Here is a 25821-nt window from a genome sequence, read left to right as displayed (position 1 = left end):
ACAGGCTAGAACATATTCCCTTATGTCCCTGTGCATGGCGGGCCACCAGAAGCGGTGCGAGACGAGCGCTATCGTCCTGCTGACTCCAGGATGGGCGGCGAACCTAGAGGTGTGGAACCACTTAATTAAACGTGACCGTACCTTAGAAGGAACGTACATCTTGTCCGGAGGTCCGTTCCCTGGGCCGGGCTCGTTCTGTTGAGCTCGCCTCACCAGATCCCTAATTCCCCAGCTGAGCGCACCCACGGTGCAACTAGGTGGGAGGATGGTGGTGGGTCCCTTCTCGGAATCCTCCGGAGAATGCTGGCGGGACAGCGCATCGGGCTTGACGTTTTTGGATCCTGGGCGATAAGTGATAGAAAGGTTGAACCGGGAGAAGAACAACGACCAGCGGGACTGGCGAGTATTGAGACGTCTTGCAGTCTGCAGGTAGGCAAGATTCTTATGGTCGGTCCAAACTAAGACCGGGTGCTCGGAACCCTCCAGCCAGTGGCGCCACTCCTCGAGGGCCAGCTTTATCGCCAAGAGCTCCCTATCCCCCACGTCATAATTCCTCTCCGCAGGGGTTAGCCTACGGGAAAAAAAGGCGCAGGGGCGCAGCTTTTCGTCGGGGGCTGCGTGTTGAGAGAGAACTGCTCCTGCCCCCGTGTCTGAGGCATCCACCTCCAAAATGAATTGTCTGTGGGGATCCGGCTGGGTCAAAACGGGAGCCTGAGCGAACCTCCTCTTGAGGTTGTTAAAGGCCCGATCCGCACCCTCAGTCCAGGAGAAGGCAACCTTAGGGGAAGTGAGACCGTTTAGCGGGGCGGCCGTCTGGCTGAAGTTTCTTATAAAGCGTCTGTAGAAGTTTGCGAAACCCAGGAACCTCTGGAGCTGCTTTCGTGAGTTGGGAGTGGGCCAGTCAATCACTGCCTTAATTCTCTCGGGATCAGGTCTAACTCGCCCCGCCTCGAGGATGTATCCCAGGAAGCTGATCGAGGTCCTGTGGAACTCGCACTTTTCAGCCTTGACAAAAAGGCGGTTCTCGAGGAGGCGCTGGAGAACGAGACGGACATGCGTGCGATGGTCAGAGAGATTACGGGAGTAGATTAATATGTCGTCCAAGTAAACAAAAACAAAAACGTTCAGGAAGTCGCGCAGGACATCATTGATCAGGGACTGGAAAACTGCTGCAGCATTAGAAAGGCCGAATGGCATAACCAAATATTCAAATTGTCCCATAGGAGTCTTAAAAGCCGTCTTCCACTCATCTCCGTGACGAATACGAACGAGGTGATATGCGTTGCGGAGATCTAACTTGGAGAAGATAGCCGCTTCCTGCACTGGTTCAAAGGCAGATGAAATGAGGGGGAGTGGGTATTTGTTCTTAACAGTGATGCGGTTGAGCCCTCTGTAATCGATGCAGGGTCGGAGGGACCCGTCTTTCTTACTAACAAAGAAAAACCCCGCCCCCACAGGAGACGAGGAGCGCCTGATGATGCCGGCTGCTAGAGATTCCCTGATATAATTCTCCATAGCCTGGCGCTCGGGGAGAGAAATATTGAAGAGACGGCTGGAAGGAAGAGGCGCACCCGACAGAAGGTCGATGGCGCAATCGTAAGGGCGATGGGGGGGTAAAGAGAGAGCTTTGTCCTTACTAAACACTTGTCTTAAGTTGTGGTATTCCGCCGGAACCAGGGAGATGTAAGCGGGATCCGCCCCCTCATCGCTGGCCGACGGAGAACTTGGCTGGACTGCGGATTGGAGACATGAGGAGAGGCAGTTAGCGGACCACGACTCGAGACGGTTGTTAACCCAGTCCACGTGGGGATTGTGCTGCTGTAGCCAGGTGAGACCTAAAACCAGAGGTGACTGGGTGGTGGGAAAAACAAAAAAGGAGATAGTCTCACAATGATTGCCGGAAACCACTAACTGAAGCGGCTGGGTCCGGTGAGTGATCTTGGGAAGACGCCCCCCATTTAATGCGGCAACATCGAATGAGACGGGAAGCCTTACTGTTTCGATGTTAAACTGTTCGACTAGGGATTGATCGATGAGGTTTTGTTCGCTGCCTGAATCTATGAGTGCTGAGAGGGACAAAGACTGGTTATTGAGTTGCAGGATCGTAGGGAGTAAAAAACGGGAAGGGGTTGGTGAGCGAGTTCGGCCCATCAGTTTCCCCATTCTGACTGACGGACCTTCGTGTTTGGGCGGACCGGACACAAAGCAATATAATGGCCCGGCTTGCCACAGTACAGACACTGATTTAACTCTCTACGCCGCTGCCGTTCCTCCGGGGTCAAGCGCGTACGGCCAATCTGCATGGGCTCCGGCTCTGGGTCGGGTGCCAGATCCCCGGGCCGCGCGGGTTGGGACACCTGCTGAATAGCTGAGCCAGGGAATCTGACAGGCTGCCTCTCCTGCCTCTGGCTTCGGCGCTCCCTGATTCGGTTATCCAGGCGGGTGGCGAGAGTTATTAATTCATTTAATGTCTTGGGCTCGTCTAAAGGAGCCAGCTCGTCTTTTATGCCCTCACTAAGTGCGTGAAAAAATGCGCTCTTAAGGGCGCAGCCGTTCCAGTCTGAAGCCGCTGCTAGAGTGCGGAACTCGATCGAGAACTCTGCCACGGTTTTTTGCCCCTGCTTAAGGGACCATAAGCGACGGGAAATACTTGCTTGATCGGTAGTGTTCCCAAAGACCAGCTTGAGCTCATCCACAAATTCTGAGAAGGAGCAGCCAAACCTTGTGGGGTCCGTAAACCTTGCCTCCGCCCACCTGAGCGCCTTGCCCGTTAGGAGACCTAAAACGAAGGATATCTTGGCATCGTCACTTGGGAAGGAGGGCGGGGAGCGGTGGAAAACCAGCGAACACTGAAGTAAAAATCCACCAACCCCTCCGGTCTCCCCGGAAAATTTATCCGGAGTGGGCGCCCGGTAATCGGCGCTCACACTCGGTTGAGGAGTTGGCTGAGGAGGCGCCTTGTCACCCGCCGAGGGCGTCTGTTCGGGCTGCTGCTTCTGGAGTAGAGATGCCAAGTACTCTAGGCGCTGATTCGCGACGTTTTGTTGTTTACTCAGGGATCGTAGCACAGCCTCATGAGACTGGATTAGTGAATGCTGCTCTGCGAGGGTCTCACTGAGTGCGTCTGCTAGGTTCGCTTGGCCAGAGTGTTCTGTCATGGTTTTAGAAGTATACTGAACCCACATGCAGCAAAACACCCAGGAGAAAGCTCGAGATCAAAGGTTTATTAACAAACAGATCCGGAGAACTGTGGACGGGAGGCGGAACAGAAACGTCAGGGCTGGGGAGCAGGAACCAGAGCTATGCCAGTCCGGGGAGCTGAGGGAGAGAGGGGCCAGCCCGAGGGTGCTCGTCAGAGAAATCCGGGTCCGGCTGGCGGATGGGTCGGGTTCGGATTCGATCCGGCTCTCGGACTCGGTTTAACCTGGAGCGAGGAGATGGAATAGTTAGAGCACGTAGAATTAACAATGCAAGGCCTTCTTACTAGTTTCCGTTACCGCGGATATCAACACTCTGGCGAGGAAGTGTTGTCAGGTGGCTCCTCTTAAGCTCCTGGTGATGATCTGATGATCGGCAGGTGCGTGGTGGCACACCCGTGGGGTGGAGCGTCGGAAGGGAGCTGGGGAAACCCCCCTCTGGTGGTAGCTGGCGGTGGCGCAGGGACGCAGGACGACAACAAACATGTATTAATGAACTGTAGAACATATGAATCTGAAAGGGAGAATCTAAAAAGAATGGCTGGAAGGACAGGTCAAACATTGAGTATTAAAGGAACATTAGGAAACATAATGGATATTTATAGATTAAGAAAAGTATTATTTATTTTTTTCAAAAGATTAATAAATAGAATTTAATAGATGTAAAGAAATGTTGCTACACACTCTTGTACAGTAGGTGGCGGTAGGCACCTTAAAGTTGCTTGCAATCCGCGATAATAGAACAGAAGAAGACAAAGAGGCCTGTAAGTGGTTTGTTGTGTTGAATGTTGGATTGTTTCTCTGAAAACTATCTTCTGTCCAGTTTTAACGAGTTTATCAAAAAGCTCCTGTTAACTGCTGCTGAAGCAACATTCAGAGTTTAAAGAAATAATCGTCAAGTCAGAGGAAGAGATGGATGATCAGCGCAGACTGCTGGATTTCTCCCGGACCCCCAAAATAATCTTCCACCCATTAGGTAGGAAACTATGGAGAGCCATTTCAGCCAAAATTAAATAAATAAATAAATGGGTGAAATAAATAAAAAATGAGTAAAATAAATCAAAAAATGAAGAAAATGAGTGAAATAAATAAATAATTTGTTAAATAAATAATTTAGCTTTTTCATTAACCCATTTTTTCATTTATTTATTTTTCATATTATCAATTTCTCAATTTCCCTTTTTTCATTAATCTATTTTTCATTTACCCACTTTTCATTAATCTATTTTTCATTTAACCATTTTTTAATTTAGCTTTGTCATTAACCCCATTTTTCATTTCTTTATTTTTCATATTATCAATTTCCCAATTTCTCTTTTTCATTAATCTATTTTTTATTTATCCCTTTATCCATTTACCCATTTTTCATTAATTTATTTTTCAATTAACCTCTTTTCAATTTCCCTTTTTTACTAACCCAATTTTTTCATTTATTTATTTTTCAGATTATCAATTTCTCTATTTCTCTTTTTCATTAATCTATTTTTCATTAATCTATTTTTCATTTGTCCATTTTTCATTTATCCCTTTATCTATTTACCCATTTTTCATTAATCTATTTTTTAATTTAAACATTTTTTGATTTCCTTTTTCCTTTAACCCGATTTTCTATTTCCCAGTTTCATTAATCAATTTATCATATATCCCTTTTTTATTTACCCAATTTTCTTTTATCTATTTTTCATTCAACATTTGTTTGAAAAATCTTTACTTTTCCCATTTTCCAATTCCCCTTATTCATTTAGTATTTCCTTATTTTCTTATTTATCACATTCTATTTCCCCGCAAAACTTGGGAAAAAAATAAATGCAAATGAGGAGAGGCACGTCATCAGGCTACAACTTCCCCAATTGGTTGGTTAGCGTCACACCCATACTTTGCTTCAAGAAAGATGGCGACCTACTAACGGGTTATCAATAAGCTGAAGCTCATTAACTTCATTAGAAAATAGTGTTATTACTCCTGACTTTAGTTCTCGTGTGGCCGCTCAGACAGAACGTGTTTCAGTTGGCGGCTCTCATGGACTCAGAGCTTCACCGTCGGGAGTTTTTATAGTTTGAACGAAGCGGCCGCTGAAGTTGGCTTACGATTGAAGGTTCGGGACACCTTCGTAGCTACCAGCTGTGATCCAACTATAAGGAGCAACTTTACTGTACATCGTAAGTGAACTGCAATATCCAGAGGCAGCTCTATGGAGCATCGACCTGAAAGAATGAGAGTGGAGAGCCTTGGAGATCTGCATCGGAGGCCATCTTTCAGACATGCACCGCTGCTGTCCGTCCAGGATCCTCCGGTTGCCCAGACGTTGCACGGTAAGCTACTAACGCTGATGTTTGTTTTCCAACTACAGTCATATTTAATCAATAGGGCTCAATTACGATCGTGGAAGGGTTTGAGTTGATCTCGGCAATAGGTGACAAACTGAACGCCTCCAGGATGTTGAGACCAGCACGTCCTCTGATCCAATACATCTTATTAAGGATAAAATCAACAAAACGTGTTCAAATTAATGGCCCAACAGGTTGATTAAAGACAGTAAAAAGGTAGGAGTGGTTTCGAGTCGATCGCCTTGTTTTACCTTTGTAAACAGACAACCTGAATACAGTGACCTTTAGTGAGGGTACAGAATGGAGAATGGATAAAAGCTGAACTCCTGCTACAATCTTTGCCTCTCTTGGTTACATCCCTGAGGTGTGCCAAGTGTGGCCCACATGCATATAAAGTAAATATGACTATTAATTTAAGTATTTCTTTGTATGTATAACGTGCCCACCTTAGTTTGCCTGTTTTTGGTCAACATGTGCCTCAACATTTGGTTACTGTTCCTTAGAGGTGGACAGAGGACCCACAATTTATACTCCAGGAATAACAGCAGCACTTCAACATGTTTTTACTCAAAGTAAAAAGTAGCTGAATAAGAAATTAAACAAGAGTAAAGAAGCATTTGGTAAAAAGTTGATCAGTACTGAGTAACTGATCAAGTTATCAATTATTTCATATCTAAAAAAAATTACACAATTAGAAGGCCCAAAATATTAAGTTCAGTGGAAATGTTGGTATTTTAAAGACAAAATAAAAAATTAGTTTAAATAGTGATGCCTCATAATAAAATGACTTGAGTAAAAGTAAAAAGTTCAGCATAGTAAGAGTATTCCTAAAAGTTCATTTGAGTTTCAAAAAGTTACTCAACTATATTTAAGTAAATGTAATTAGTCACTCCTAAACTCTGCCCTTCTGAGGGAACAGGAGAAGGAACTGTTAAGGAAATAAATTAATCTTATTTTGATACTAAACATTGTTTCAATTAACAAATGAATCATAACACCCAGAACATATTCTGTTATGTTTATTCAAGGGCGAAGGAACAGAATGACTGGAGATCCTGGCTGAGAAGGACCAGGCCTGACACGGCGAACAGTGAGGAGAACCGTCTGCACTGTGAGCAGCACCAGAACTCCTGATGGGTCTCCTTCAGGAAGAAGCAGAGAGATGGCCGACCTCCACAGAGAAGAGTTCACCCAAACATCAGAGGAAAAATGAATGCTGGTGCTCAAACAAAGCAGCCTCTTTTCTTAAACCCAACACACACAGGGTGTTGTGGCCCTGATTAAAAACCTGCTAACTTCAATTTAACTGAAACACAGAACATCCAGAAATGTGATGAACTTCAGCTATAGAGGGGAAATGACAGTGAGATGAAAACATGTGTCTATATCACTCTGTTATACAGGACATTAACATTTTAAAGTGTTTGTTCCAGAGCACCTGATACAAACGATAGCATTAGCTCATCCATCAGACATTTACTGAGGCCTGAAACATGCAGGGCAGACGACCTGAGGACTGACTGGTTAAACTATTTCACTGACACTTCAGATTGCAGATTTCCAATTGAAGGCGTCCGTAAATGAACACAATCACTATTCAATAAATCAAGCTGTGTAAAACAACTGCTAGGGTTGCTATTAAGAACCCAATATGTCATGTTTGTTCATTTCTACGTTGTACATATAAGGTCCTCCACTCACTGTTTAGCTTCATGTTGAAGAATCTTTAGTGTAATGAAACCAAAAAATAAAACAGGTCCAAAACTTTCAATCTGTATTCTATTTGTGTAGCTTTGTTCTATTAAGATTGTTTCGTTTACTTTAAGCCACAAACAAACGATCCATTTTATTGTCTCTGGGACGTGAAAACATGAGATTTGATTAAATTAGAACTTCACATATTAGAAGGAACACAGATTTAATAATAATCAGTTTGTTTATTCAAAACGGTAAAATACAGACAGTTTATGCATATCAATGGTATAAGAACAGCCACATTTTTTAAAATGAATGTGTCACCCGTGCATTTGGCTGAGTGTTCCTGCTCCAGAAAGGTGAAGGTCTCTGGTCATCCTGAAGCTGTGAGCCCACTGGGAGTCTGAAGGGAAACACTGAGACCAGAGGCCTGCAGGATGGTCTGCATCTGAAAACATACATGATGGAAACATTAATGAATGTGCTGCGCCAAAAAGCTGTACTTTTGACCTGGTGGCGATGGAACCAGTTATGGTAGATCTGAACTTTGGTTTGATGACCTAAATATGAGAAGCTTCAGACTGACAGGAGTTGGGTTAAAGCCACATCTTGTGAAGTTGGGATATTTTTCCTCCAACAGGATCCAGAGGAATCGCAACAAACCAGAAGTTGGACTAGAATTTATTTCAATGTCATTTGTGAATGTCAGCTTCTCATTTTCAACAGTGCATATGCATGTGGGCCACACTTGGCACACCTCAGGGATGTAACCAAGAGAGGCAAAGATTGTAGCAGGAGTTCAGCTTTTATCCATTCTCCATTCTGTACCCTCACTAAAGGTCACTGTATTCCGGTTGTCTGTTTACAAAGGTAAAACAAGGCGATCGACTCGAAACCACTCCTACCTTTTTACTGTCTTTAATCAACCTGTTGGGCCATTAATTTGAACACGTTTTGTTGATTTTATCCTTAATAAGATGTATTGGATCAGAGGACGTGCTGGTCTCAACATCCTGGAGGCGTTCAGTTTGTCACCTATTGCCGAGATCAACTCAAACCCTTCCACGATCGTAATTGAGCCCTATTGATTAAATATGACTGTAGTTGGAAAACAAACATCAGCGTTAGTAGCTTACCGTGCAACGTCTGGGCAACCGGAGGATCCTGGACGGACAGCAGCGGTGCATGTCTGAAAGATGGCCTCCGATGCAGATCTCCAAGGCTCTCCACTCTCATTCTTTCAGGTCGATGCTCCATAGAGCTGCCTCTGGATATTGCAGTTCACTTACGATGTACAGTAAAGTTGCTCCTTATAGTTGGATCACAGCTGGTAGCTACGAAGGTGTCCCGAACCTTCAATCGTAAGCCAACTTCAGCGGCCGCTTCGTTCAAACTATAAAAACTCCCGACGGTGAAGCTCTGAGTCCATGAGAGCCGCCAACTGAAACACGTTCTGTCTGAGCGGCCACACGAGAACTAAAGTCAGGAGTAATAACACTATTTTCTAATGAAGTTAATGAGCTTCAGCTTATTGATAACCCGTTAGTAGGTCGCCATCTTTCTTGAAGCAAAGTATGGGTGTGACGCTAACCAACCAATTGGGGAAGTTGTAGCCTGATGACGTGCCTCTCCTCATTTGCATTTATTTTTTTCCCAAGTTTTGCGGGGAAATAGAATGTGATAAATAAGAAAATAAGGAAATACTAAATGAATAAGGGGAATTGGAAAATGGGAAAAGTAAAGATTTTTCAAACAAATGTTGAATGAAAAATAGATAAAAGAAAATTGGGTAAATAAAAAAGGGATATATGATAAATTGATTAATGAAACTGGGAAATAGAAAATCGGGTTAAAGGAAAAAGGAAATCAAAAAATGTTTAAATTAAAAAATAGATTAATGAAAAATGGGTAAATAGATAAAGGGATAAATGAAAAATGGACAAATGAAAAATAGATTAATGAAAAATAGATTAATGAAAAAGAGAAATAGAGAAATTGATAATCTGAAAAATAAATAAATGAAAAAATTGGGTTAGTAAAAAAGGGAAATTGAAAAGAGGTTAATTGAAAAATAAATTAATGAAAAATGGGTAAATGGATAAAGGGATAAATAAAAATAGATTAATGAAAAAGAGAAATTGGGAAATTGATAATATGAAAAATAAAGAAATGAAAAATGGGGTTAATGACAAAGCTAAATTAAAAAATGGTTAAATGAAAAATAGATTAATGAAAAGTGGGTAAATGAAAAATAGATTAATGAAAAAAGGGAAATTGAGAAATTGATAATATGAAAAATAAATAAATGAAAAAATGGGTTAATGAAAAAGCTAAATTATTTATTTAACAAATTATTTATTTATTTCACTCATTTTCTTCATTTTTTGATTTATTTTACTCATTTTTTATTTATTTCACCCATTTATTTATTTATTTAATTTTGGCTGAAATGGCTCTCCATAGGAAACACCAGCGTTTGGACGAAGGTTAATGTCTGCACCTTTCTGTATGAGGATCATTTTAGTAAATGTTCTTTTCCCGTGTAGATATTTTATTAACATATTAGAACGCAGACATGAATATTACGCTGTGCCAATGGCTTATTTATGTAGAGAGAAAATGAAATTTTTTATGCCTCTCCTTTAACTACTGAGACTTACTTCAGAAAACAGGAGAAATGTGAACAACGAAGCGCAAGTTTAGTAAAACATAAAATATTAATAGTGGTGTTAGTAGCTGTAAATTTTATAATGTGTTTGTCAAACCAAATTTCTATAAAAGTCCAAGAAGCCACCGCTACACTCAGGTGATGCTTCGTATGTAGATAAAAGTTTAATATCCCAAAACCTTGAAGATTGTTTTTATAGTTTGTTTTTTCCAGTTTGATAAGCAAATAACAGTGGTCAAACTTTATTTGCTTAACAAATTTGGTCAAACCTTTCATTAGGGGTGTGTCGATTAATCCATGATAAATTTTATGAAGCATATAAAAAGGAGAACTCATTAAAACCCGAGCAGTTAGTTTTTATTTTTTGTAATAAATCGTTGTCTCTGGTGACGTAGCGGATAACAAGCCAATCACAACCCTCTCTCCTGTTTTTCCCGTTTTCTTTTTGATCCAGCCATTTTTTAATGCAACCAGATTAATCAGAGTTTATATATCAGAATCACAAACATTTTTTACTTGTTTATTTATTGTAAGGCTTCATGTTGTTTTGCCTATTTCACATATATTGTCCACTTGATGTCACAGTGGAGCATATGAAGCACAGCGGTGCATCGGCTCAGGAGTCCAGTGATTGGATGGAGTTCCTCAGGGCTTCATGAAGCTTCATCTCATCATCACTACTTTTCATTGTTTCCTCTGCTGCTCTGATCAAAACCTAGAGGCCCAACCCAGTGCATGCTGGTCCAATACCAGTCTCTATAGTGATGGAAAATGGACCCACAGTTCTTCCTGTGTAAATTGGAAAAGTAAATAACAAAGGAACAAAAACTAAACAACTATTAACCTACAAATAAAGTGGACTAAAATTAAATTTTTATGTAATTTAGAGTAATACAAATAACATATTGACATAATGCAATTTACTGTTAAATATAAACAATAATCCCTACTACAATTAATTTTGCGAAAAAATATGTTTTTTAAAATCCGTTCATATGAGAATTCTCCAAATGTCAGCTGGATGTGACGACTGATCTCTCTGTCTACGCTTTTGAATTTTCAAGTGTTTTTTTATTTTTTTATTTTTGTTTTAAACAATGAAAGATTTCTCCTACTTACTTCAATAAAGTTAACAATAACAAATTTTCTCTGTTTTCTTCTCCAGGTTCCCTGCAGTTTAACCAAGAGAGAAGATCGACTCTGGACCAGGAGGAGTTGGAACCTCTGCAGGGAAAACAAGACCAGGAAGAGAAAGAAGATCATCAGATAAAAGTGGAAGAGAAAGAAGTTTACTGCAGTCAGGGTGAAGAACAGATTGAATTAAAACAGGAGACTGATACCTGCATGTTGGTTCTTGTTGATGAGCAAACACACCAAACTGAATCAGAACCAAACAGGAACCAAGTCCTCTTAAAGGAAGCTGCTGGAGCCGAGAAGCAAAATCAGGAAAGAAGAAAACCTTTCTCATGTGCCATCTGTAAAAAGCGTTTCGCTTTAAAATATGTTTTTGATGATCACATGAGAACTCATACGGTTGAAAACCTGTTTTCATGTGTAAAGTGTGGAAAACGTTTCAGTCAAAAACAGAAGTTAAATCAGCACATGATGATTCACACTGGTGAAAAACCGTTTTCATGTGGGAGCTGTGGAAAAAGTTTTAGAAGAAATGATAGGTTAACTAGACACATGATGATTCACTCTGGTGAAAAGCCGTTTTCATGTAGGATCTGTGGAAAAAGTTTTAATCAAAAACCAACTTTAACTCAGCACATGACGATTCACACTGGTGAAAAGCCTTTTTCATGTGTGAACTGTGGAAAAAGTTTTAGTCGAAAACCAACTTTAACTCTGCACATGATGATTCACACTGGTGAAAAGCCGTTTTCATGTGGCAGTTGTGGAAAAAGTTTTAGTCTAAAAAAGGATTTATCTCGGCACATGAGGATTCACACTGGTGAAAAGCCGTTTTCATGCAGGATCTGTGGAAAAGGTTTTAGGGGAAAACTGGAGTTAACTCTTCACATGAGGCGTCACACTGGTGAAAAGCCGTTTTCATGTGGGAGCTGTGGAAAAAATTTTCGTCACAAAGTTAGTTTAACTCGGCACATGATGATTCACACAGGTGAAAAACCGTTTTTTTGTGGGAGCTGTGGAAAAAGTTTTAGGGGAACACAGGAGTTAACTCAGCACATAATTATTCACACCGGTGAAAAGCCGTTTTCATGTGTAATCTGTGGAAAAAGTTTTAGTCAAAACCAGAGTTTAACTCAGCACATGATGATTCACAGTGGTGAAAAGCCATTTTCATGTGGGAGCTGTGGAAAAAGTTTTTGTCAGAATGGTAGTTTAACTCGCCACATGATGATTCATGCAGGTGAAAAGCCGTTTTCATGTGGGAGTTGTGGAAAAACGTTTCGTCACAAAGTTAGTTTAACTCACCACATGAGGCGTCACACAGGTGAAAATCCATAGAAGTATTATCCATATGTGTCCTATGTTGAGGTTCACTATTCAATTCATTTGGTTTAACACTAGAATGAAAGACTGGAGGGGTTTCATGTTTATAAAGCTGAAAGTTGTATTTGTTAAATGTGATCATTTGGATCTTCACATTTGGATTCTTGGAGATGTGCAACCACGACACATTTTCCTTCAGAGATGCTTTGTTTTGTTTTCCTGGCATATTCTGTATCAAAAACAATACTGATCAACTGTATGTTATTAACATCCTGTTTATGTACAATGTGAAGAGCAGAGGGCTCAGCACACAGCCCTGAGGAGAGCCAGAACTGATGCTGATAGCTGAAGTGGCTTTGGAGCCCACTGACTATTTCATGCACTAACAGAGTTTGACCAGACATGGACTCCCTTCCAGAACATTCTCACAAGACTGGACTTGATTAGTATTATTCTATCCTGTATAGAGAAAGAGTGGGTGGGTGGATGTTGTTGATCTTAACACACTTAGTGCATAACAGCACATTGTATTTTAAATTCTAATTGTGCATTCTCAGATACATCTACATACAAAAAATTATCTGATAAGGTTTCTCTTCAAAACAAGATGAGATTGTAACTGATGCTGTTATTTGTTTCAGATTATATTAACCAGTTTAACTCTACCCAAGTAAAGGTTTTGTGAATAAATAAACATGTTTATGGAAAATGTAAGAAAGCATGGTGGATTATTATTGTCTTCAATAATTTGGTGTCTTTTGTCTTAGTTGTATTTTTCTCTTTTCTGCTGCAGCTGTCTTCTATTATGACTATAAAAAGATGTTACGTTTTTAGGCTGTGACTCAGTTGTATATTACATTTACTCAAGTTACATTTAGTTGAAAAAAAGATGGAGAACCTTTTACTTGAGTAATATTATGAATACTGCTACTCTTAAATATTTCTGGCTACTTACTACACTCTTTGAGTTACTTCACTAAATGAAGAATAAATATGTTTTTACCAAAATGACAGACACACAGTTTATGTTAAAATAAGACTTTTTGTCTGTACACAAACTTTGTCGTACTAATTTTCTGTGCCTGTTGTACTATTTGGAGATCAAGCCCTGACTAAATATTTCTATTCTTAAATTAATAATTTATTGGACAGCCTGTGTTTAATACATATCCGAAGTCACTCCATGGAAAAAGTCCCCAGAAGACATTTTAATATAAAATGACCAAAATTACGGGGAAACAAATATCTGTAAGATTGCACCAACATCAGATCTCTGACGTAGCACTGAATTATTAGCTGCTGTTCAGAAAACCATCTGCATCATCAGCCGTCTGATGTACAGCAATATTTCCTTTCAGTGCTTACACTCTGCACAACATGCAACTGTTTCAGACGGACATAAATATAAACACAGTGTTTTGCAAATGTAAACAAATGCTTCTTTAAATTAAAAAAAGCAATGCAATGTGTACAAATATGAGCTAATGTTCTTTGTTGTTCTATGAAAGCTGCTTTGGAAAACTCATTATTATGTCTCAGGGTCAGAAATATTCATATTTACTCTGCATAATCAGTGCCAGCAAAATATAAACATTTTGGCAGAAATCCAGTCAGAGAAAGTCTAATTACAGTTCTACAAACATGCAAAGCAATTTGTCCCTCAAATTTTAATTTTATACATTTTAAAATATTACCACCACCCTATTAAAGACCTGTTTTGAGAGAAACACTTTAGAAACAAACCTTATTAGCAGGATCTTAAGCATGTAAATAAGAGGCAGTTGATGAAAAGAAACCCAAACAATCTTAGTTTTACCTTTTCTCCGCCTGCCTTTGCCTCTTCCTGGTGAAAAGTGCTTGACGAGAATCAAATATCAGCAGAAATTAACTGATTCAATCTGGTAAAGTGATAACATACTGAGAGTTTTATTCATTTATTTATTTATTTGTGCGTCTGATCTTTTAAAAAGACATTATTCTTTGAAACCCAGTGTAACTATAAATCCTGACAATAACAAATGAGTAAAATAGGGTGATGTAAAAGTTCACCACCACCTGCAGCTGCGGTCACAGTTGAGTTATTACATCACTGGAGCTTATCGGCCATCGGTATTAACCTCCATGTGACTCAACATACAGATCTTAGGGATCATTTGAATCAGAAAGCTTCATGATGCATTTCAGTGATTCTTGAGAGTAGGGACAAAATGGGTTTTAATTTTCCAATATTTTTTTGTTATTTCTCAACCTTATGTATGCAAATATGACAAATGTTTTGGAAATGTAAAGATGCTAAGGTACAGGCTCCAAGTTGCAATTTAAAAAAAAAAAATTACACTTTTAATCGACTTGACCTACAACGCTGTCATCACCATCTGACAAAAATAAATATAAAATAATTTTTAATTACCCAATTAGTGATATTTTTACTCATTTTAACGACAAATGCTTCTCAAGAAACAAAATAAATATTAAAACAAAAAACAACAAAAAATCCATCTGACGGAGTTGACACTGCATGACGGAGTTGACACAGAACTGAAGGTGATGACAAACTAGTGAGTAAAATGAAAAACTTGGTACATGTAAAGTAATGCAATTTATGTAAAATACATTAAAATGAATTAATTGCACGCTTAAGTGAGATTTGACAACAATTTCACTGAAAGAGTCACAAAAAATCTGATGCAGTTGACATCTGACTGAGTTGACGAAATGCCAAACTACCTCAATTTATATGATGTTATTCTGAAGGAGGCCATATTGTAGCTCATCAGGTCCATGAAATCTTTACATTTTACCAAAATTAAGCTTTTATTTCACAAAATTTCATCAAAGTTTTGTAAATTGTCAGTTATGGTGTTGACACATCATGGTTGTGACAAACAATTTAGGAATAAAAAGAAGAAAAAACTAAAGAATAACATAAGCTAACCGGAGCTAACTAGCCCTCTCAGCAAAGGAAGAGAAGGGAAGTGGCCATGGGGTCCTCAGAAGTTCTGGTGCCCCCCAATAATGCCTGATTTTATTTTATTTTTTTTTCATTTGTGACGGTGTTGACAAAAACTAGGGACAACTTTTAATGGAATTGGAAAATAAAAATGATTTTTAATTCAATTTATTGACAATTTTATCATGAATTATATAACTACTTATACTTAATTGTCAGTATATAACTTTAGTATTTCTTTAATTGTTTTAAGCTATTATAATGTATTGAGTTCTGCTCCGGGACAAGGGATTTTACAGGCATCATCCACCGACTACAGTGTTTAAAATAAAAAAATATTCAGCAAACACCAGGAAAATATACATTGTTGTGCTCACATGACCCAGGTTAGTTTAGTTAGATATTTGAAAAAATTATATTTTTTGTATATTTTATTCAAATTTTGTGCTTTATCCATAGGACCTGTTTTGTGCCTGTTGATAAGGGTCGTTGTTTTGCAACTTTTAGATTTGATTCTGGCTTAACACACCTGAATGAAAAGTTTTATGAATGCATAAAAATAATTACATTTTATATGCATTACTAATATACATACATTGATCTTTAATTTCAGAAATTATGGTTGTCGTCAATAATTTAGTGGGGTTTTTTTGTTTGTTTTAGTTGTATTTTTCTCTTCTGCTGCAACTGTCTTCTATTATTACTATGAAAAGATTTTAAGTTTTCCTAAATGAATTGCCACTGTATGAGAACTCTTTACATGTAATGATCGAAGGATTCAAAAGGTGGCGGTAAAGCACCACCGCTCCACTCCCAAGCTCCTTTGGGGCTTTATGATTGTCGGTTTTCAATCATAAAAGGTGGTAAAGCACCAGTGCTTTACCACCTTGGAGTTGCAACTTTTAGATTTGATTCTAAAAGGTCATTTTATGATTGAAAACCGACAATCATAAAGCCCCAAAGGAGCTTGGGAGTGGAGCGGGAAGAAGGAGAAACGAGTGAAATAGCGAACAAACGAAGGCGGTAGGATTTGATTTTGGCGGATTGCATAAACTGTACATTGACTGTAGCAACATGGCTTCTACATCAGGAGGGAATACTGGAAATGAGATGGAATGGATGATATATTAACAGGAAGTCTACATTAGGGAGTGATCATTTTCTAGTGAGTACAATAATTAATGACAGTGTAAATAGGCAGCAAAATTTAATATTAACAAGATGGTGCTTCAATAAAACTAATTGGCTAAAATTTTTTATCAATTGTGAAAAAAAACAGCCATATGGTTACATTAAAAGGTAACATTGAAGAATGTCAGATAACAGAACACATTTTAAATGTTGCTAATTCTAGTATCCCAAAAATCAAAGTTAAAGGTAAGAAAAAAGCAGTTCCTTGGTGGAATGATGAATGCAGTACAGCAGAACGTAACAAAGCATTTAAAATATTACAGAAAAATGTAACAACCGAAAACCTTATTGAATATAAAAAGAAAAGAGCAATGGCTTGCAAAATTATTAAAGAAGCTAAAAAGAAAACATGGAGAGAATATTGTTCCTCAATAGGTTCAGAAATAAAATTGCAGAACGTTTGGTCAATGTTTAGGAAAATGACGGGGAAAAGGAATGATGTTAAAATGCCAGCATTGGTCTGAGGACAGGAAACATTAGTTTTAGATAAAGATAAGGCAGATTTATTAGGGGAGACATTTGCTGCAGTTCACAGTGGTGAACATCTTACAGACAGCAGAAAATACAAAAACTTGGAAATTATAAAAATATTTTGGAAAAATGTCAAAAATGCATGTCAACATTATGAATATAACCATAAAAGAAATGAAAACAGTACTGAAAGGGACAGGATACTCAGCTCCAGGAGAGGATCAATTATGTTATGCTATGTTTCGACAGGTTCCAGAAGTAACATTGAAATTAATATTAGAATTATTTAATAAAATATGGAATGAAGGTTTAATACCAAATAGCTGGAAAAGGGCAATAATACTTCTGTTTAATAAACCAGGGAAAAATCCTAGCAGTCCAAATAATTATAGACCAATAGCTTTAACTTCTCATTTAAGTAAATGGATGGAGAAAATAATAGTCAGTAGATTAGGATATGTTCTTGAGCTTAAGAAACTAATGAATGGATACCAGTGTGGTTTTAGAACAGGGAGAACAACAATGGATGCTCTAACCAGAGTAAGTAATGACGTAGAGAAAGCTTTAAAAATGAAGGAGGTAATGATTATAGCATTCTTTGATAAAGAAAACACATATGATTCACTGTGGAGAGAAGGACTACTTAAAAAAATCAGATGGGAATTAGTGGAACGATGTATAATTGGATAGCAAATTTTTGCTGGATAGAAAAATAAGAGTTAAGATTGGGAATGATTATTCAAAAGAGTTTAATGTGGAAAATGGGATACCTCAAGGTAGTGCAATTAGTCCAATCTTATTTAATATAATGATAAATGAAATTTTTTCTGATACTGATAAATGTATAAACTCTGCATTATATGCAGATGATGGAGCCATATGGATGGATTAATGCTCTTCTAATAGAGACTGGAGAAACTCCGCTGGAAATGATAAGAATAAAATTAGCTTTAGTATATTGGATAAAAATTTAAAGTAATGAAGAAGAGAATGTAACATCAATTATATTACAAAACTGTTAGGAATATGCAAAGTTCCAGAGTAATGGATTTGGATGGATGATAAGTAAATTGACCAAAATGTATGGAGTAGAGGATAAGAAAATAGCTCAGTTTAATCCAATTAGTGTTATTCCTCCATGGCTATTTCCTGAGGTTAATGTAGACATGAGACTTCTTAAAATGAAAAACGACTGGAATTTAAATGAAATAGGGGTAAAGACTGATGTATATTTAAGAAAATCATATTCTAACTACCTCAAAATGTATTCAGATGGTTCTAAAAATCTTAAAATATGTGTGGGAATGAGAATAAATACACCAGAGTTTGAAACTCGCATCTCTAAAAGACTATCAGATCACCTATCTGGTGGAAAAATGGCAACAACAACAAAAAAAGGTGGAATGAAGATAAGAAAGGGAGAAGATTATATAAAGTACAAAAGTCAGTATTAATTAGAAATATTAATGAGAGAAACAGAAGGGAAGAAATAATTATGACCAGATTAAAAACAGGCCATACCAATTTAAATGACACATTATATTTAATAGGGAAGAAAAGTAATGATAAGTGTGAAGGATGTGGAGAGAAAGAAAATGTAGAACATGTATTAATGAACTGTAGAACATATGAATCTGAAAGGGAGAATCTAAAAAGAATGGTTGGAAGGACAGGTCAAACATTGAGTATTAAAGGAACATTAGGAAACATAATGGATATTTATAGATTAAGAAAAGTATTATTTATTTTTCTTCAAAGTGCAAGATTAATAAATAGAATTTAATAGATGTAAAGAAATGTTGCTACACACTCTTGTACAGTAGGTGGCGGTATGCACCTTAAAGTTGCTTGCAATCCGCGATAATAGAACAGAAGAAGACAAAGAGGCCTGTAAGTGGTTTGTTGTGTTGAATGTTGGATTGTTTCTCTGAAAACTATCTTCTGTCCAGTTTTAACGAGTTTATCAAAAAGCTCCTGTTAACTGCTGCTGAAGCAACATTCAGAGTTTAAAGAAATAATCGTCAAGTCAGAGGAAGAGATGGATGATCAGCGCAGACTGCTGGATTTCTCCCGAACCCCCAAAATAATCTTCCACCCATTAGGTAGGAAACACCAGCGTTTGGACGAAGGTTAATGTCTGCACTTTTCTCTGTGAGGATCATTTTAGTAAATGTTCTTTTCCCGTATAGATATTTTATTAACATATTAGAACGCAGACATGAATATTACGCTGTGCCAATGGCTTATTTATGTAGAGAGAAAATGACATTTTTTATTCCTCTCCTTTAACTACTGAGACTTACTTCAGAAAACAGGAGAAATGTGAACAACGAAGCGCAAGTTTAGTAAAACATAAAATATTAATAGTGGTGTTAGTAGCTGTAAATTTTATAATGTGTTTGTCAAACCAAATATTCTATAAAAGTCCAATCAAAAAGAATCCGTGTATGGTTCGTTCTTTGGTTTTTTCGTTTCAAAATAAAATTGGAAAAACCAAACAAGCATGTGTTTTTTTGTTTTTAAAACGAAATTAGAAAAACGGCAATTGCAAAAAGAAAAAGAAAACGAGCTGTCAATTTAGCTTTTCATTATTTCATTGTTGACAATCGGTCTGACCCGGAAGTTCTCTCTGTCCGGTTTACACAGGGGCCGTATCACACATAGACATTATGCTCTGTCCCGCACACTTTGTTTTTCTACACTCGTCCAAAGCGACATGTAATTAATTTGATCATACCTTCACACAGACAGCCTTTAACTCCGACTTTGTTTTGTATATGAAGCTAATGGCTGCTAAATGCAGCTTCCCATTCAGTAAATATCTAAAGGGCTAGTCCGTCCATTTTTTTTTACCAACCTTTAATCTGCTCTGGTTTAAAAAGACGCTCAAAGAACATTCTGCCAGTCATTCAAACCCTTTAAGTTTAAGTTTTTCCTTTCTGAATAGCATTAGCAAAGCAATTATAATCCGGTATGTCATGAACAAGCATGCAAAAAAGGTTATCCAAAATATACAATATCCTGGATAAATATTGTATATTTATCCAAAATAAATATAGAATATATTGTATATATAAAAACATTTATATACAATATACTAATAGATTGATAGTAGTATCTATTTCAGGTAAATACCTGGAAATAGATACCAGAAATAGAAATCTATTTCTATTTCTGGTATTGAAATCTATTTCTGCTAGAAATAGATTTATACCAGGTAGGAAATGTTTGAAATAATTTACCAGATTATTAAAAGCTTAACTAAATAAATGTTTGCCTATGGAAGAAGATTTGGGAAAGAAAAAAGGTCATCATTCTGTCTTTAATCTCAGAATTCAGACTTCAATCTAAAAAAAAACAAATCTTGTACATCAGTAGGTGTTAGAAAAATGATATAGGCTTCTTCTCTTCTGTGGTTTAACACCTCACAATATCTTTTCACATTTTTATAAGATGCATATTACTGTCCAATTAGAAATGAAAACCTCTGTGCCCTTCATGAGACTATTTATCCATCCATCCATTTTCTTCCACTTATCCGGGGTCGGGTCGTGAGCCCAGACTTCCCTCCCCAGCTACTTCTTCCAGCTCCTCCGGGAGAATCAAAGGTGTTCCCAGGCCAGCAGAGAGACATCGTCCCTCCAGCGTGTCCTATTTATTATAACTTATTAGACTCAACTGACTAAACATAATGAACAACTTTTGAGTTGATACTTTTAATTATTTCTTAGCTCTGGATTTATAAGCAAGAAACATTAAAAGAAACAAATATTTAATTTGTATCAACCTTTATGTAATCTGAGCTTTAAACTCAAATCTTACAAAATAAACAGACAAAACATTTTCATAAATTTATTTATTACAATAACATACGCAGATATTCAGCCAATGTTTGGGGAAACATGAAAAAATATTCCTATAATTTATGTATATAAAAGATGAGGAGACAGCGAAGAAGACGATGTCAGGAGGAGGAAGAGGATCACTGGGAGATTCTGGGAAGCTGCATCCAAACCTGGAGCTGAGGCCTCTCCTCCTAAGAGCTGCCTGCGTGAAACAATAAAAAATATATTTTAAAAAAGTTCACACTTCACATAAGAAGCCAATCGAAGGGAAGAATATATTTCGCACACATAAATAATATGAATTTACAAACTACAAAAAGATCAGAGGAAGGGAATATTAGTAACTAGTATCGGATGATGTCAATGATTAGGAGATACTAACATCTTCAGAAATATCGAACTCTGCAGAGAGGAATATTATATTTTGACACACGTATCTAATAGTATATATGCAAACACATTAAACTCTTCATGTTACACTTTGAGAAGCTACGATCAGATATCAAGCAGCAGAATAGACAAGGTGACTTTCCCAGACCTTGGTTAGCGGGGTAAACACACTCCACCCGGCCGCTGAGCCTGGAGCCGCCTTGCCCCGTTAGCGGAGCTACGCTGCTCCGAAAACGCCGGAGTATATTTCAAACCGTAAATTAAGCTATAAGGGCTACTTTCTAGTCTAAAAACATCTTAAAACAACTTTTTGTGACAAATTAATAGTGTACTTACTGTTGGTCGCTGCTGGAGGCGCAGTGCAATGGAAGCCATCTTGCTGGTCCAGAGACGAGACGGGTATGGCTGCAGTGGAAAGCCACTCCCCGGTGCTCTGGCCTTTCAAAATAAAAAACTTAACTAAAAACTCAGGCTAACCATTTTTCTCGGTGACCAGCTGTCCGGTATTATTTGTTTCTCACAGGAGCTTTACTTAAACTGACTTGTGGCTGGGAGAAAATACTACAGTATATAGCCTGAAATGAACAAGCTTGTGTCCCTGCAGCCTGCATAATGTGTGTGATTCGGTCCCTGCGTAAGCCGGACAGAGAGAACTTCCGGGTCAGACCGCTTGCCAAAAATTAAATAATGAAAACCGAAATTGACAGCTCATTTTCTTTATTTTTGCAATTGCCGTTTTTCTAATTTTGTTTTAAAAACGAAAAAACAAAAAAGAACACATGCTTGTTTGGTTTTTCTAATTTTATTTTGAAACAAAAAAACAAAAGAACGAACCATACACGGATTAAAAAGCCACCGCTACACTGAGGTGATGCTTCGTATGTAGATAAAAGTTTAATATCCCAAAATCTTGAAGATTGTTTTTAACAAAGTTTGACAAAGGTCAAACTTTGTTATTTGCTTAACAAATTTGGTCAAACTTTTCATTAGTGGTGTGTCGATTAATCCATGATAAATTTTATGAAGCATATAAAAAGGAGAACTCACCTAAACCCGAGCAGTTAGTTTTTATATTTTGTCATAAATCGTTGTCTCTGGTGACGTAGCGAATAACAAGCCAATCACAACCCTCTCTCCTGTTTTTCCCCGTTTTCTTTTTGATCCAGCCATTTTTTATGCAACCAGATTAATCAGAGTTTATGTATCAGAATCACAAACATTTTTTACTTGTTTATTTATTGTAAGGCTTCATGTTGTTTTGCCTATTTCACATATATTGTCCACTTGATGTCACAGTGGAGCATATGAAGCACAGCGGTGCATCGGCTCAGGAGTCCAGTGATTGGATGGAGTTCCTCAGGGCTTCATGAAGCTTCGTAACCCGTAATTAGTCAATTAGTCAGACTTTTATTTTTACGGGCCCACTTCCTGTCTTGCCCCCAAACTCTTCAACTTATTTAAAGCCCCGCCTCAGCGCAGTTAAAACACCACCTGTTCCACTGTGATTGTGACTGGCTGTTGGCGTCTTGCTGATCATCTCTCCTTGGAAAATTCACCCAAATCTCTGAAACTGATTTGAACTATTGGTGAGTTTGCTTGTTTGACAGCAGTATTGTTCAGCATGAAAGTTTTGCTCGATTGCTCATTGGAGCATTGTTTTATTAGAACTGTGGCAGTTGTTACCTGGGCTGTCACCGGAATTCACAGCTGATCGCAGTCTAGCACTCTCTGCTCAAAGGTAATTGTTAGTTTTGTGCAAGATTTCTTTTCCAATTTAATTACTTTTGTAATGAAATTGATTGAAAATAGGATGTAGCTACATTTAAATTGATATTGCGCAGTATATTTATTTTCTTTTTCCTCACACTGCTTGAGTATTTTGAGTTAATTTATTTTCTCTTGATTGATATTTTGAAAGTGAACTTTGATTTCAACTTTAACCTTAAATGGATTAGTTTGAAATACGATTATTCTTTTTGTTTATTTAAATTATGGTTAACTTAACCTGACTGAAATGTTTAGTTTAATTATTGAATTTGATATTTATTGTATTTGTGTGTTTGCACATACTTATTGTTGATAAACCGCCTAATGGGTTTTTTTTTTTTGGCCTTTTAGGTCGGGTTTTATTTGATGGATCAGATTCTCAGATCCTCTTCTGAGCAAAAAGGATGGCGAGCTAAGGACAAGAACTCTAATCTTTTGAATTTATTTATTTTGAATTAATTTGACCCTCATTGTGTATTTGTAATTGTTGTTGTTTTTTTTCCCCCCTATCATCAATACAAAAAAACACCAAAACTAAAACGGTGATTGTGTCTTCATTCACACCTCAGGCTCCTTCAAGAACCATCTTCTGATGCTGCTTTTGTAGCCGCAGTTAGCTGCGTAGCCCATAACTGTTACATTCTGTGGCGAGCTAGCCAGGAGCCTGATGCTGTGAATGTTTTGGTGAATGTATTTTTCTGGTTGTATTGAAATATGGATTTCTTTGAAGGAATTGGCATCAATGTTGCTCATTCTGTCATCGTTAGTGGTGTAACAAACACTCAAGCAGATGATGAGATCATCAATTATTTACGCAGCTATGGTGAAGTTAAGGTTTTTACTATTACTGCACGTGAGAGTCCATTTTATAAAAACCTGGCCATTGAATTTATTAATCCTGCAGATTTGGAAAAGCTAAAATCGCTTTTACCATATATTTACCAATCTGAGACTGCAGATGATGTTATATTTGTTGTCAAATTACTTTCAAGAGAGTGCCTTGCCACAACCACAGTGGACACTACCTCAGCGCCTGATTACCTCCATGAACTGAAACGCATTTCCCAGCAGAGTGGACAATCATTTGATGATGTTTTGAGAGGAGTTTTTGAACAAATAAGTGCTCATTTAGGTATAGCGGCTACTGGAGGGGAGCCTGACGAGGCTGATGATGATGAGAACACAGTTGAAATACTTACGACTGACAGAGAATCCAGTCAGACTCAGCCATTTACTCTTCCCTCAAACCAATCAGATCAGTCCACCACCAACCCACAAAGACCACAAACTCAAACAAATCCAGCTACAAGTGTGGGGCCGAGAATTTCTCTCTCGGGGAATGATCTAAACCCTCCTGGGGTCCTAAGGGTTGTAATTGAACACATTGTGCGCAGAGATGATGTCAATCTTCAACCTCTGTCTTCCTTTAGACTACGTACCTTCTCAGGGAGGCTTCCAAAACCTCAGCATGAGGCAGATTATGAATCTTGGAAGTCTCAAATAGAAATGTTAAATGCAGATCCAGGTCTAGCACCTCTACATGTTACAAGGCGCATTTTGGAAGGTTTACTACCTCCAGCTGCTGACCTAGTGAAGGGTTTGGGGCCTAATGCCCTCCCTGCAGAATTTTTGCAAGTACTTGATTCTGCATATTCTACTGTTGAGGACGGAGAAGAGCTGTTTGCTAAATTTTTAAACACGCTTCAAGACCATGGGGAACGACCATCTTCTTATCTGCAGAGACTCCAGTTGGCTCTCAGTACAGTGGTGAAGCGTGGTGGGACTCCAGCAACTGAAATGGACAAATATTTGTTAAAACAATTTTGTAGAGGTTGCTGGGATAACAGTATGATAAACAAACTGCAACTAGACAAGAGAAAAGACCAACCACCTTCCTTTTCAGAGTTTTTATTAACACTTAGAACAGAAGAAGACAGACAGTTGGCAAAAGAGATGTTGATGAAAAAGCATATTCCATCAGTCAAGCACCGTGTTAATGTACAAGCTCATACCACCAGTGCATGCTCATGTGGCCATCTGTCAGACTCGGGTGCTATTGAAGATTTGAGGAAGCAAATGCTGAAGCTGCAGAGTCAAATGTCAGCCCTGCTGTCCAAAGACCCCAATGCTGCTAAACCAGAAAATCAGCAGAAGAAACAGAAACCAAAATCTGGCCAAACCAGTAGTAGGCCAAAGCCCTGGTTCTGCTTTAAGTGTGGACAGGACGGTCACATTGCTCCCAACTGTTCCAGTCAGCCAAATTCCAGCCTGGTTGAAGAAAAGTGCCGCCAGCTGAAACAAAAACAGCAGTCCTGGGAGAAAAGTAAACCATCAAACTAGAAGCAGTTCTTACTGAGGGACAAGTAGGAGCTGCAACTAGTGAATGTCCCCACAACAAAGATTTATCTTCATATTTCCCATTACCTAAAGGATTAGTGGGCACAAGAAGTACTGGTGAGGTGAAGATTAAAGGGATCAATTTTCATTGCCTCTTTGACACAGGTTCCCAAGTCACCACAATTTTGCATTCCTTCTATAACACCCATCTATCAGATCATAAGATAAAACCATTGAATGATCTTTTGGAGATAGAAGGTGCAAATGGTCAGAGGGTGCCTTATATTGGATATGTGGAACTCTGACATTTCCCTCTGAGTTTACAGGAGAAGAGATGGACATCAACACCTTGGCCTTGGTTGTTCCAGACCTGCGGTCATCACAACCTCCTGTTCTGATTGGCACCAACACTTTGGATGTTGTTTATGACCAGTGCTGTCAGTTACAGTCCGAGTTCCATCCTGTGCCTTTTGGATATAGAGCAGTGCATAAAATTTTGGAGATGAGGCATAAACTAACAATTGAT

The 25821-nt window shown here is 38.3% G+C and overlaps 2 long non-coding RNA genes across 2 annotated transcripts; one reads left to right on the top strand and one right to left on the bottom strand.

The window, feature by feature from the left end:
• Positions 1-3209: 3209 nt before the first annotated feature.
• Positions 3210-3673, bottom strand: LOC145553748 (uncharacterized). Its single transcript, XR_014089783.1, has 2 exons — positions 3498-3673; positions 3210-3424 (listed from the first exon to the last, which is right to left on the bottom strand). It is a non-coding gene; the product is annotated as an uncharacterized LOC145553748 (long non-coding RNA).
• Positions 3674-3939: 266 nt separating this feature from the next.
• Positions 3940-11224, top strand: LOC145553740 (uncharacterized). The gene is made up of 2 exons (XR_014089774.1): positions 3940-4173; positions 11053-11224. It is a non-coding gene; the product is annotated as an uncharacterized LOC145553740 (long non-coding RNA).
• Positions 11225-25821: the final 14597 nt, after the last annotated feature.

This window comes from Poecilia reticulata, chromosome 11 (genome assembly GCF_904066995.2).
Source record: "Poecilia reticulata chromosome 11, P_reticulata-male-v2, whole genome shotgun sequence".
Taxonomy (NCBI): domain Eukaryota; kingdom Metazoa; phylum Chordata; class Actinopteri; order Cyprinodontiformes; family Poeciliidae; genus Poecilia; species Poecilia reticulata.
This window is presented reverse-complemented; position numbering and strand designations above follow the sequence as displayed.